General features: G+C 46.5%; 1 protein-coding gene across 8 annotated transcripts in view; it reads left to right on the top strand.

The window, feature by feature from the left end:
- MICU3 (mitochondrial calcium uptake 3) overlaps positions 1-13,223 on the top strand; it is a 149,468-nt gene that overhangs the window by 40,040 nt on the left and 96,205 nt on the right. The window lies entirely within an intron of this gene.

The raw sequence follows: 13,223 nt of genomic DNA, 5'->3' as shown, positions 1-13,223 counted from the left end.
AGCCATCTGCTAAGATCACCAATTTTTATTTTTAGCTGAGGGCTTTTGTCACCTGCTCCCTGTGAACCTAGTTTAAACCCCTCCTCACTAGGTTAGTGAATCAGTGCACAAAGATGCTCCTCATCTTGTTGATCAGGAGGACTGCATCTCTTTCCAGCAGACCTTCCTGAACCAGCATCCCATGGTTGAGGAAGCCTGAGTCCTCCCGTCAACACCATCTGTGCAGATATGCATTCATCTCCATGATGTCTCCCGCTGCTTTTGTCCTTCCCTCAACTGGGAGGATAGACAAGAATACAACCTGTATCCCAACTCCTTCACCCCTGTCCCAGAGCCCTATACACACTGTTTATAGGCTCAGGGTCATACCTGGCAGTATTGTTTGTGCCCATGTCTATGAGCAATATGGGGTAGTGATCAGAGGGACAGATGAGCCTCGGCAACCTTTCTGTAATGGCTCAGACACAGGCTCCAAGGAGGCAGTGCACCTCCTAAGACATCATGTCAGATTGGCAGAAGGATGCCATTGTCCCCCTTAGAAGGAAGTCCCCAACCACCAGCCCCTTATGCCTCCTACTCTTGGGTGAGGGTGGCCATAAGCCTCCTAATTTGGGGGTAAATTGGCTCCTGCTCCTCACCCAGTGGGGTTTGCTCCTCACCTCGTGTTGCAGTATAGCATACTGGTTCTTCATATTGATGAGTGAGGGGTGGAACATAATATATGGCACATGGTGGCTAGCAGCTAGTCTCCCTCCTATATAGCAGTCAGTTTCCCTTCCTCTTCTGGTGCTGGTGTAGTCATCTGTAGTTGGCTAGCATCCTCCATCCCAGATGCATCCTATCAATGAAGTCCTCCTGCTCCCAGATGCTGTGCAGCTGAGTCACCTCCTTCTCCAACTATGGTACCTGCTCCCAGGGGTAAAACTAAAATACAGCTCTTACCGGTATAGGTCCTGCTCTCCCGCACCCCGGAAGGGGCGGGGCCTCAGGTGGAAGGGGCGGGGCCAGACGTAAGTTACAATTCTTAACAGTACAGTCCAAACACAAGCAACCCACCTCTCCTACATACTTCATGGATCCCTCCCATTGCATGACTTAGGTATAGAAAATAAAGCTACTATTACTTCTACCAGTACTGTCTGTAATAAAACTTTACTATTGGAATAAGCTTGAAACTCACTGTCACATTTTTCTTGTTGTCCTCCCTCCTCCTCGTCCTCCAGCCAGGCTGCCAACGCAGCTAGGCTCCGCGTTCCCCCGACCCCTGCACTCAGCAGGGGCTGCAGGGGCTCCCCCATAGCTTGTAGCAGGGGAACTGGATGAGGGAGAAGCCTCCCCAGGTAGCCTGCTGCCTGCATAGGAACAATTTAAACTTGCTGCTCCCTCTCTGGTTCAGACTGGGATTTGGGGCTATTTCTGGCATCCTTGTTAATTTCATTCACGGTTGGGGGGAGGGCGCGGGAGGTGGAAGGTGAGACCAAGGCAGGGGCAGAATACAATAGGCATTTTACTGCACAGCTTAAATCCAGAGCTAATAAAAGCCAGTGGAAGGGGAAAACTCACTGTCACATTGGTTTCTCTCCTCCCTCCTCCTCCAGCGAGGCTGCCCGTTCCCCCGACCCCGCCTGCCTCAGCAGGGGCTGCAGCGGCTCCCCTCTAGCTTGGAGCAGGGGGACTGGCTGAGGGAGAAGCCTCCCCAGGAGGCCTGCTGTCTGCATAAGAACAGTTTAAATTTAGCTGTTCACTCCGAGGTCTGAACCATGGAATTAGGGGCTATTTCTGGCTTCCTTGTTAATTTCACTCATGGTTATTGGCAGGGGGGGCAGGTACCAAAGCCTGGGTAGTTCTTTTCTGCCCCCTGGATGAGGCAATCTTCAATAATATAATACACAAAAAATACAATCAAAATCAGGAACCAATTTCCAAGTTCAAATCTTTCCCAGTCCCTCCCAGCAGAGGATCGTGGTTGTGATGTCCAAACTGCTTGCAGATCCTCTTTGAAATGTTACTGTTTAAAAAAAAATATCTTGGAGAACATGGTGGGAAGATGTGTTCTGATGATCGGGGTTTATTTTGGGGAAAGCAATTTTGGTAAAACAACTAAAGATTCACAGGGAAAGCAAATAGCCCCATAGACAAAACCACAAAGGGACTGGAGGGGAAAACTGGATATTCAGGGAAATTATTGTGCCTCCTTTGAAAGAAATAGTAGTTTTCATTCCACCCGCTTTATATATTGAATTATACAGCTTAAATGTCTTTAGGACATAGGGGTTCAGATCTCTTTTTGTTTTGTGGGTGTCGGTGTCCTGCAGAGTGTGGAGACTGAAACTGACAGAACTTTCTCTAAGTATCTTGTATATTTCATGGCGGCTATTCTAGTTGTCCTTCATTCACCCCTGCCTTCCCCTACTAATAGCCACCCATTGGTGTGCCCTCTGCACTCTTGCAGCTAACATCTCAGGAACTTCTGCTTAATGTGTGCTGCTTAATGGCATCTTGCCCCTGCGGGGCTTTTGGTCTGATTCCTACACTGAAGAGCTATCTTTTCTGAGAGATCCATCCATACTGAACAGATACATTTAGAACATACCTGGAATACGAGTAGATTTAGATCTGTCAAGGAAGACAAGAAGATTTTGTTTTCACAAGAAGACATTCATGTGGATGTTCCAAAGTTAGTTTTTGAGTGCCATACCGCTACATGGTAATTGCACGGGCTTGCTTCTTATTGGTCAAGTCTTGTCAGGCGCACTATTAACAGCAGGAGGACAGTAAGTGGGGAAAAAAATGCTGCCTAAGAAGATACATGTTCAGCAGACCCTAACAGGTATGTTTAAATGTAAAAGTGAGGAAATGGGGGATTGTCAGTCAAAAAGAACAGCAACAAATGAAGAAGCTGTAACTAGTCATTCACAGGGAAAAAAATGCTGACACTTTTACACCTTTGTCATGTGGTGAGCTGCAGCCACCACAAAGAGAGGAGACAAATGAAACTGCTGAATTGCTCTGTAAAAAAGCTGATACTCCACCACCGTACCCTGCTGTGTGGTCAAAAATGCAGTTTGAGGAGTTCAAAAAGAAAAACTACTGGCTTTTTGCTTCGGACGGTAAACTTGGGTGCACAGTATGTCATTATGTTTCAGATTTGAAGCTCCATTCTGCAAGAGGGGTTAACATCTCTCCAAAGTGGGCCTTTTGTTAATGCTGGATGTGCTGACAGAACTGAAGAACTTGTCTGAGATGTTACAAGAACGAAACATGACCATTCCAAAAGCAGACAACCTAATGCAAATATACATCAAGAGAATCGAAAGCCTAAAAACAGACCCAGGAATTCACTCTGAAGAAGCTAAGAAGGCTGAACAATCCATGATGTTCAAAAACAGCAAATTAAACGGCGCTGGAAAAAGCCCCAGAATCAACTTGTCTCAATTCATTCAAGCAGTCATTGACAACATGAGGACAAAGCTCTTCACAACTGCCTCAAACAAAGCCAATCAAAGCACACATGAAGAAAGGACTTCCAATTATAAGAACTTAACAGTTTGTCAGTTTTGAATCTTGAAAAATGGCAAGAGATTCCAGAGAATCCCCATTTTGGAGAAAAGAAAACAAGAGCATTGGCTGATCAACTGAGAATCAAACAACAAGACACAGACTTGGGATTCACTGAGTGTCTCTGGATTAAGTTTAGAAGTGTGTGCAACAAGAGTGATGTAGTGGTGGGAGTCTGCTATAGACCACCGGACCGGGGGATGAGGTAGATGAGGCTTTCTTCCGGCAGCTCACGGAAGCTACTAGATCGCATGCCCTGATTCTCATGGGTGACTTTAATTTTCCTGATATCTGCTGGGAGAGCAATACAGCGGTGCATAGACAATCCAGGAAGTTTTTGGAAAGCGTAGGGGACAATTTCCTGGCGCAAGTGCTAGAGGAGCCAACTAGGGGGGGCACTTTTCTTGACCTGCTGCTCACAAACCAGGTAGAATTAGTGGGGGAAGCAAAAGTGGATGGGAATCTGGGAGGCAGTGACTATGAGTTGGTTGAGTTCAGGATCCTGACGCAGGGAAGAAAGGTAAGCAGCAGGATACGGACTCTGGACTTCAGGAAAGCAGACTTCGACTCCCTCAGGGAACGGATGGCCAGGATCCCCTGGGGGACTAACTTGAAGGGGAAAGGAGTCCAGGAGAGCTGGCTGTATTTCAAGGAATCCCTGTTGAGGTTACAGGGACAAACCATCCCAATGAGTCGAAAGAATAGTAAATATGGCAGGCGACCAGCTTGGCTTAATGGTGAAATCCTAGCGGATCTTAAACATAAAAAAGAAGCTTACAAGAAGTGGAAGGGTGGACATATGACCAGGGAAGAGTATAAAAATATTGCTCGGGCATGTAGGAATGAAATCAGGAGGGCCAAATCTCACCTGGAGCTGCAGCTAGCGAGAGATGTCAAGAGTAACAAGAAGGGTTTTTTCAGGTATGTTGGCAAAAAGAAAGCCAAAGAAAGTGTGGGCCCCTTACTGAATGAGGAAGGCAACCTAGTGACAGAGGATGTGGAAAAAGCTAATGTACTCAATGCTTTTTTTGCCTCTGTTTTCACTAACAAGGTCAGCTCCCAGACTGCTGCGCTGAGCATCACAAAATGGGGAAGAGATGGCCAGCCCTCTGTGGAGATAGAGGTGATTAGGGACTATTTAGAAAAGCTGGACGTGCACAAGTCCATGGGGCCGGACGAGTTGCATCCGAGAGTGCTGAAGGAATTGGCGGCTGTGATTGCAGAGCCATTGGCCATTATATTTGAAAACTCGTGGCGAACTGAGGAAGTCCCGGATGACTGGAAAAAGGGTAATGTAGTGCCAATCTTTAAAAAAGGGAAGAAGGAGGATCCTGGGAACTACAGGCCAGTCAGCCTCACCTCAGTCCCTGGAAAAATCATGGAGCAGGTCCTCAAAGAATCAATCCTGAAGCACTTGCATGAGAGGAAAGTGATCAGGAACAGCCAGCATGGATTCACCAAGGGAAGGTCATGCCTGACTAATCTAATCGCCTTTTATGATGAGATTACTGGTTCTGTGGATGAAGGGAAAGCAGTGGATGTATTGTTTCTTGACTTTAGCAAAGCTTTTGACACGGTCTCCCACAGTATTCTTGTCAGCAAGTTAAGGAAGTATGGGCTGGATGAATGCACTATAAGGTAGAAAGCTGGCTAGATTGTCTGGCTCAACAGGTAGTGATCAATGGCTCCATGTCTAGTTGGCAGCCGGTATCAAGTGGAGTGCCCCAAGGGTCGGTCCTGGGGCCGGTTTTGTTCAATATCTTCATAAATGATCTGGAGGATGGTGTGGATTGCACTCTCAGCAAATTTGCGGATGATACTAAACTGGGAGGAGTGGTAGATACGCTGGAGGGGAGGGATAGGATACAGAAGGACCTAGACAAATTGGAGGATTGGGCCAAAAGAAATCTGATGAGGTTCAATAAGGATAAGTGCAGGGTCCTGCACTTAGGATGGAAGAATCCAATGCACCGCTACAGACTAGGGACCGAATGGCTAGGCAGCAGTTCTGCGGAAAAGGACCTAGGGGTGACAGTGGACGAGAAGCTGGATATGAGTCAACAGTGTGCCCTTGTTGCCAAGAAGGCCAATGGCATTTTGGGATGTATAAGTAGGGGCATAGCGAGCAGATCGAGGGACGTGATCGTTCCCCTCTATTCGACATTGGTGAGGCCTCATCTGGTGTACTGTGTCCAGTTTTGGGCCCCACACTACAAGAAGGATGTGGATAAATTGGACAGGGTCCAGCGAAGGGCAACAAAAATGATTAGGGGTCTAGAACACATGAGTTATGAGGAGAGGCTGAGGGAGCTGGGATTGTTTAGCCTGCAGAAGAGAAGAATGAGGGGGGATTTGATAGCTGCTTTCAGCTACCTGAAAGGGGGTTCCAAAGAGGATGGCTCTAGACTGTTCTCAATGGTAGCAGATGACAGAACGAGGAGTAATGGTCTCAAGTTGCAGTGGGGGAGGTTTAGATTGGATATTAGGAAAAACTTTTTCACTAAGAGGGTGGTGAAACACTGGAATGCGTTACCTAGGGAGGTGGTAGAATCTCCTTCCTTAGAGGTTTTTAAGGTCAGGCTTGACAAAGCCCTGGCTGGGATGATTTAACTGGGAATTGGTCCTGCTTCGAGCAGGGGGTTGGACTAGATGACCTTCAGGGGTCCCTTCCAACCCTGATATTCTATGATTCTATGATTTGTTGAATACAAGGCTTCTGGAGGAAAAAACATTCCTGTTAAACTTAAACTCATCCTTGCAGTGGACACCCTTGCTGCAAGCAACGCTGACTGCGAAAGAGGATTCAGTGCGATGAACAACATCATTACAGTGAAATGGACTGTACTTACCACTAGTCATGTGGCGGACTTGCTATTCATTTCAGGTGTGGGACCTCCTTATACTCAGTGAGACCTCCTTATACTCAGTGGAATCCCATGCCATATGTGAGATTGTGGCTTGGAAAGGGCAGACATGCAGCACATTCATCTCGAGGCATGGCACGACAACAGGGAGATCAGCAAGATCAGCTGTATGGCCCAATGTGGGAGTTTCTATAAGGATGCTTTGCTCCATCTAGTCCTTCCCAGGGTTGCCCCTTTCTTGCCCCCATTGGCTAGCCAACTCACACCTTCCACGTGCCAGGACTGAGCCAGGGACTGGGGCGGCTTTGCTGTGGGTAGTGGTTCCCCTTGGAGCGGCAGCCCCCACCTGCCACCCCCTATCGCTTGTGTTGTTGCTGCTGCATGCCCCCTGGACCTCTGTCTCCTCCCCTGCCTCCCAGGTGGCTCCCTCCTGCAACCTGACAGAGTAGCCATTGCTGAGGCTGGAAGTTTTCCTGTGGACACCATTAAGCAGCAACCCAAAAGCTGGCTGTCCACAGGTGCACTGACAGTACCAGCCAGACTTTGCCTCTTGCAGAAGTTCCTGAGGTGTTAGCTGCAGAAACACTGTCTCCGTGGTCCCTGCACCTCCCAAAAGGGCACTGGCGCCCTCCCCACGGGCTGCACGCCTGGAGAATGTGCCTGGCCGCTGCAATGGCTGGCCGCTTGCTTGCACAAGGGCAGCAATACGTACAGTATGTATGTGTCACAAACGATGCAGCTGCAGCCTGTTGCTGACCAGCAGTGACCCCAGCAACCAGCCCCTGCGGGCTGCTGCCTGCAGAGAGCCAGCAGGTGCCATTGGGCTGGGTCTGCAAAGGGGTAAGTAACCAAGTCAAAAACCGCAGCCAGGCAGCCACTGCGCCATGCCCACCGGTGCCCCCCTTTCCCTGGACGCTCCCTATTTCCTAGCAAGTCAGATATCAAGGATTGTTTAATCTCCCTCCCAGGTGCATAAAAGTTTGCAGGGGGTACACCAATATGTGGCTATTAGTAGGGGAAGGCGGGGTGAATGAAGGACAACTAGAATAGCTGCCACGGAATATACAAGATACTTAGAGAAAGTTTTGTCAGTTTCAGTCTCCGCACTCTGCAGGACACCGACACCCACAAAACAAAAAGAGATCTGAGCCCCTATGTCCTAAGGACATTTTGGGTATTTAATTCAATATATAAAGAGGGTGGAATGAAAACTACTATTTCTTTCAAAGGAGGCACAATAATTTCCCTGAATATCCAGTTTTCCCCTCCAGTCCCTTTGTGGTTTTGTCTATGGGGCTATTTGCTTTCCCTGTGAATCTTTAGTTGTTTTACTAAAATTGCTTTGCCCAAAATAAACCCCGATCATCAGAACACATCTTCCCACCATGTTCTCCATGTTTTTGTTTAAAACAGTAACATTTCAAAGAGGATCTGCAAGCAATTTGGACATCACAACCACGATCCTCTGCTGGGGAGGGAATGGGATAGATTTGAACTTGGAAGTGGTTTCTGACTTTGATTGTATTTTTTGTGTATTATATTATTGAAGATTGCCTCATCCAGGGGGCAGAAAAGAACTACCCAGGCTTTAGTACCCCCCTCTCCCCCAACAACCGTGAGTGAAATTAACAAGGAAGCCAGAAATAGCCCCTAATTCTGCGGTTCAGACCTTGGAGTGAACAGCTAAATTTAAACTGTTCTTATGCAGACAGCAGGCCTCCTGGGGAGGCTTCTCCCTCAGCCAGTCCCCCTGCTCCAAGCTAGAGGGGAGCCGCTGCAGCCCCTGCTGAGGCAGGCGGGGTCGGGGGAACGGGCAGCCTCGCTGGAGGAGGAGGGAGGAGAGAAACCAATGTGACAGTGAGTTTTCCCCTTCCACTGGCTTTTATTAGCTCTGGATTTAAGCTGTGCAGTAAAATGCCTATTGTATTCTGCCCCTGCCTTGGTCTCACCTTCCACCTCCCGCGCCCTCCCCCCAACCGTGAATGAAATTAACAAGGATGCCAGAAATAGCCCCAAATCCCAGTCTGAACCAGGGAGTGAACAGCTAAATGTAAACTGTTCCTGTGCAGGCAAGCAGGCTACCTGGGGAGGCTTCTCCATCAGCCGGTCCCCCTGCTTCAAGCTAGAGGGCAGCCCTTGCTGAGTGCGGTGGTTCAGGGAAGCACTGAGCTTAGCCCTGTCCGCAGCCTGGCTGGAGGAGGAGGGAGGAGAGAAACCTGTGACTGTGAGTTTTCCCCTTTCACTGGCTTTCATTAGCTCTGGATTTAAGCTGTGCGGCCAAATGCCTATTGTATTCTGCCCCTGTCTTGGTCTCACACAACCCCACTCCCAGCAACAACCCTGAGTGAAATTAACAAGGAAGCCCAAAATAGCCCCTACTCCCGGTTCAGACCAGGGAGTGAACAGCTGAATTTAAACTGTTCTTATGCAGGCAGCAGGCTACCTGGGGAGGCTTCTCCCTCAGCCAGTCCCCCTGCTACAAGCTAGAGGGGAGCCCCTGCAGAGTGGAAGGGTCGGGGGAACAGGGAGCCTAGCCGCAGCAGCCTTGCTGGAGGAGGAGAGGGAGAGATACAACAAACAGATGTGACAGTGAGTTTTCCCTTTCCAAGCTTTTATTAGCTTTGAGTTTTAACTTTTTGTTCTGCAGCCACAAAGATGTGAAAGTGAGCCAGTACTGAATGTTCCACTTATTTGCCAGTACATTACTGCATCTTTTTTTTACCGGTACTCCATACCAGACTGTACCAGATTACTTTCACCTCTGCCTGCTTCCCAAGGGCCTCCTCCAACAGACACCTCTCACATGAGGTTATTCTCCCTACCTGACTTTTGTTGGCAGGGATGTGTAGGACACGTTCCCAGAAAGTCAAGACCAGGGGCTGGGTAGAAGCCTCCAGGGTCAGGATGCTTATCTGATGGGAGGCCCCAAAGGTGTACATAAGAATGGCCATAATGGGTCAGCCCAAAGATCCATCCAGTCCAGTATCCTGTCTGCCAACAGTGGCCAACGCCAGGTGTCCCAGAGGGAGTGAACCTAACAGGTAATGATCAAGTGATCTCTCTCCTGCCATCCATCTCCACCCTCTGACAAACAGAGGCTAGGGATACTATTCCTTAACCTCCATGAATTTATCCAGTTCTCTTTTAAACCTTGTTATAGTCCTAGCCTTCACAATCTCCTTAGGCAAGGGGTTCCACAGGTTGACTGTGCGCTGTGTGAAGAACTTCCTTTTATTTGTTTTAAACTTGCTGCCCATTAATTTCATTTGGTGGCCGCTAGTTCTTATATTATGGGAACAAGTAAATAACTTTTCCTTATTCACTTTCTCCACACCACTCATGATTTTATATACCTCTATCCTATCCCCCACACCCCCGTCTCCTCTTTTCCAAGCTGAAAAGTCCTAGCTTCTTTTATCTCTCCTCATATGGGACCCATTCCAAACCCCTAATCATTTTAGTTGCCCTTCTCTGAACCTTTTCTAATGCCAGTATAGCTCAGACATAGGTGAGATGTTTATTGCAGGAGTCGGTGGGTGAGATTCTGTGGCCTGCATTGTGCAGGAGGTCAGACTAGATGATCATAATGGTCCCTTCTGACCTTAATATCTATTAATCTATGAATCCGTATGCAGTATTCAAGATGTGGGTGTACCATGGATTTATATAAGGGCAATAAAATATTCTCTGTCTTATTCTCTGTCCCTTTTTAAATGATTCCTAACATCCTGTTCGCTTTTTTGAGTGCCACTGCGCAGCTGTCTTCAGAGAACTATCCACGATGACTCCAAGATCTCTTTCCTGATTAGTTGTAGCTAAATTAGACCCCATCATATTGTATGTTTAGTTGGGGTTATTTTTTTCCAATGTGCATTACTTTACATTTATCCACATTAAATTATATTTGCCATTTTGTTGCCCAATCACTTAGTTTTGTGAGATCTTTTTGAAGTTCTTCACAGTCTGCTTTGGTCTTAACTATCTTGAGCAGTTTAGTATCATCTGCAAACTTTGCCACCTCACTGTTTACCCCTTTCTCCAGATTATTTATGAATAAGTTGAATAGGATTGGTCCTAGGACTGACCCTTCAGGAACACCACTAATTACCCCTCTCCCTTCTGAGAGTTTACCATTTATTCCTACCCTTTGTTCCCTGACTTTTAACCAGTTCTCAGTCCATGAAAGGATCTTCCCTCTTATCCCATGACAACTTAATTTACATAAGATCCTTTGGTGAGGGACCTTGTCAAAGGCTTTCTGGAAATCTAAATACACTATGTCCACTGGATTCCCTTGTCCACATGTTTGTTGACCCCTTCAAAGAACTCTGATAGATTAGTAAGACATGATTTCCCTTTACAGAAACCATGTTGACTTTTGCCCAACAATTTACGTTCTTCTATGTATCTGACAATTTTATTCTTTACTATTGTTTCAACTAATTTGCCCGGTACTGACATTAGACTTACCGGTCTGTAATTGCCAGGATCACCTCTAGAGCCCTTTTTAAATATTGGCGTTACATTAGCTGTCTTCCAGTCATTGGGTACAGAAGCTGATTTAAAGGACAGATGACAAACTATAGTTAATAGTTCCACAATTTCACATTTGAGTTCTTTCAGAACTCTTGGGTGAATGCCATCTGGTCCCGGTGACTTGTTACTGTTAAGTTTCTCAATTAATTCCAAAACCTCCTCTAACAACACTTCAATCTGTGACAATTCCTCAGATTTGTCACCTACAAAGGACAGCTCAGGTTTTGGAATCTCCCAAACATCCTCAGCTGTGAAGACTTGAAGCAAAGAATTAATTTAGTTTCTCCGTGTAGGCAGAGGAAGAGCTAGCAGTGGTGTTGGCGATATGTCATTTTCTTTCCATGATGTGTTCTTCCGTGAAGAGTACTTCAAGTTAAGGAAAGGAAAAAAAAACCCAGCAACACACCTCCCTGCCTTCCTCCGTAGGCTAATTCCTTTAGTTTCCTAGCCGCCTTGGTTCTGGGACCCTCCCACCTCAACCAGCCACAGATTTTTAATTGCAGCGTAGACAATACCCTTAGCCCTAGTCTACACTACAGAATTACTTTGGTATAACTATGTTGCCCTGAGGTGTGAATAATCTACACCTCTGAGTGACTCAGTTTTACTGACTTAAGCACTGGTGTAGACAGTGCTATGTTGGCAGGAGAGCTTCTCAAATTTGTGAATACCTGGAGGATGAAGGGGTAATCACTGGCAATCAGCTTGGATTTGCCAAGAACAAATCATGCCAAACCAGCTTGAATTCTTTTCTTTGACAGGGTAACTGGTTTGGTGAATAAGGGGAATGTAGTGGACATAATATACCTGGACTTCAGCAAGGCTTTTGAAACAGTCCCACACGACACACTGATAAATAAGCTAGAGAAATACGGACTTGGCAGAATTACCATTAAGTCAATACATAATTGGTTAAACAGCTGCAAACAAAGAGTAACTCTGAATGGAATGATGTCAGATTGGAAAGAGATCTCAAGTGGGGTTCCATGGGGATCTGTTCTGGGTCCAGTGTTGTTTAACATCTTTATTCATGATCTGGATGTCGGAATAGAGAGCATACTGATCAGGTTTGCAGGTGACAAAGCTGGGGGTGGGGTTGCAAACACTTTGGAGAATAGAGCTAAAATTCAAAGGGATCTTGATAAATTGGAGAATTGGCCTGTAGACAACAAGTGAAATTTATCAAAGACAAAAGTGCTACATTTGAGGAAAAACCAAATGCAGAAATACAGAATGGGGGATAACTGGCTTGGTAGCAGCACTGCTGAAAAGGATCTGAGAGTTGTGGTGGATCACAACCTCAGCATGAGTCAGCAATCTGATGCTATTGCGAAAAAAAAAAGCAAATGCAATTTTAGGTTGCATTAACAGAGGCATAGCATTCAAGGCATGGGAAGTGATAATACCATTCTATTTGGCACTGGTTAGGACTCAGCTGAAGTACTGTGTCCAGTTCTGGTCACCAGTGAATAGAAAGGATGTGGAGAAACTGTAAAGGATCCAGAAGCGAGCGACAAAGATGATGAAAGGAATGGAATGCAAGCCATATGAGCAAAGGCTGAAGGAATGGGGTATGTTTAGTTTGGAAAAGAAGAGATTGAGGGGGACCATGATAATGGTCTTCAAATACTTTTTTCCATAAAAAAGATGGAGAAAAGTTGTTCTCTCTTGCCCCAGAGGGCAGGACAAGAAGCAATGGGTTCAAACTACAGCACAGCAGATTTCGATAAAATCTCAGGAGAAAAACTTCCTAACTGTAAGAACAGTTGGACTGTGGAACAGATTGCATAGGGAGGTTGTGGAAGCTCCTTCACTAGTGGTTTTCAAAAGAAGGCTGGATAGCCATCTGTCTTGGATGGTTTAGACACGAGATCCTGAATCTGGACAGGGGGTTAGACTAGATGACCCTTGCGGTCTGTTCCAACCCTCTGATTCTATGACATAGCTACTGCCTCTCGCAGAGGTGGATTAACTAAGACAATGGGAGAAGCTCTCTCCTGTTGGGTAAGGGGATCTTCATTAAAGCACTACAGCGGTGCAACTGCGCCAATGCAGCATTTTAAGTGTAGACCTGCCCTTAGTCTCCCAGCTGTCTTCATCTCACCAGCCATGTGTCGGAGTAAACATGCAGATTTTAGAGCATTTAGAAGACTCAGCCTTTAAAAAAAAAAGTCTTCTCAACCTTAAATGTAGCAGAGCTGGTGCCCCACTATAATGTTGTATGAAATTAATCAGCAGCATCTGGATAATCTTGAAAGCATAGGA

This window comes from Lepidochelys kempii, chromosome 4 (assembly GCF_965140285.1).
Source record: "Lepidochelys kempii isolate rLepKem1 chromosome 4, rLepKem1.hap1, whole genome shotgun sequence".
NCBI lineage: Eukaryota > Metazoa > Chordata > Testudines > Cheloniidae > Lepidochelys > Lepidochelys kempii.
Note: the sequence above shows the minus strand (reverse complement) of the source record. Positions and strands in the feature narration are given on the sequence as shown.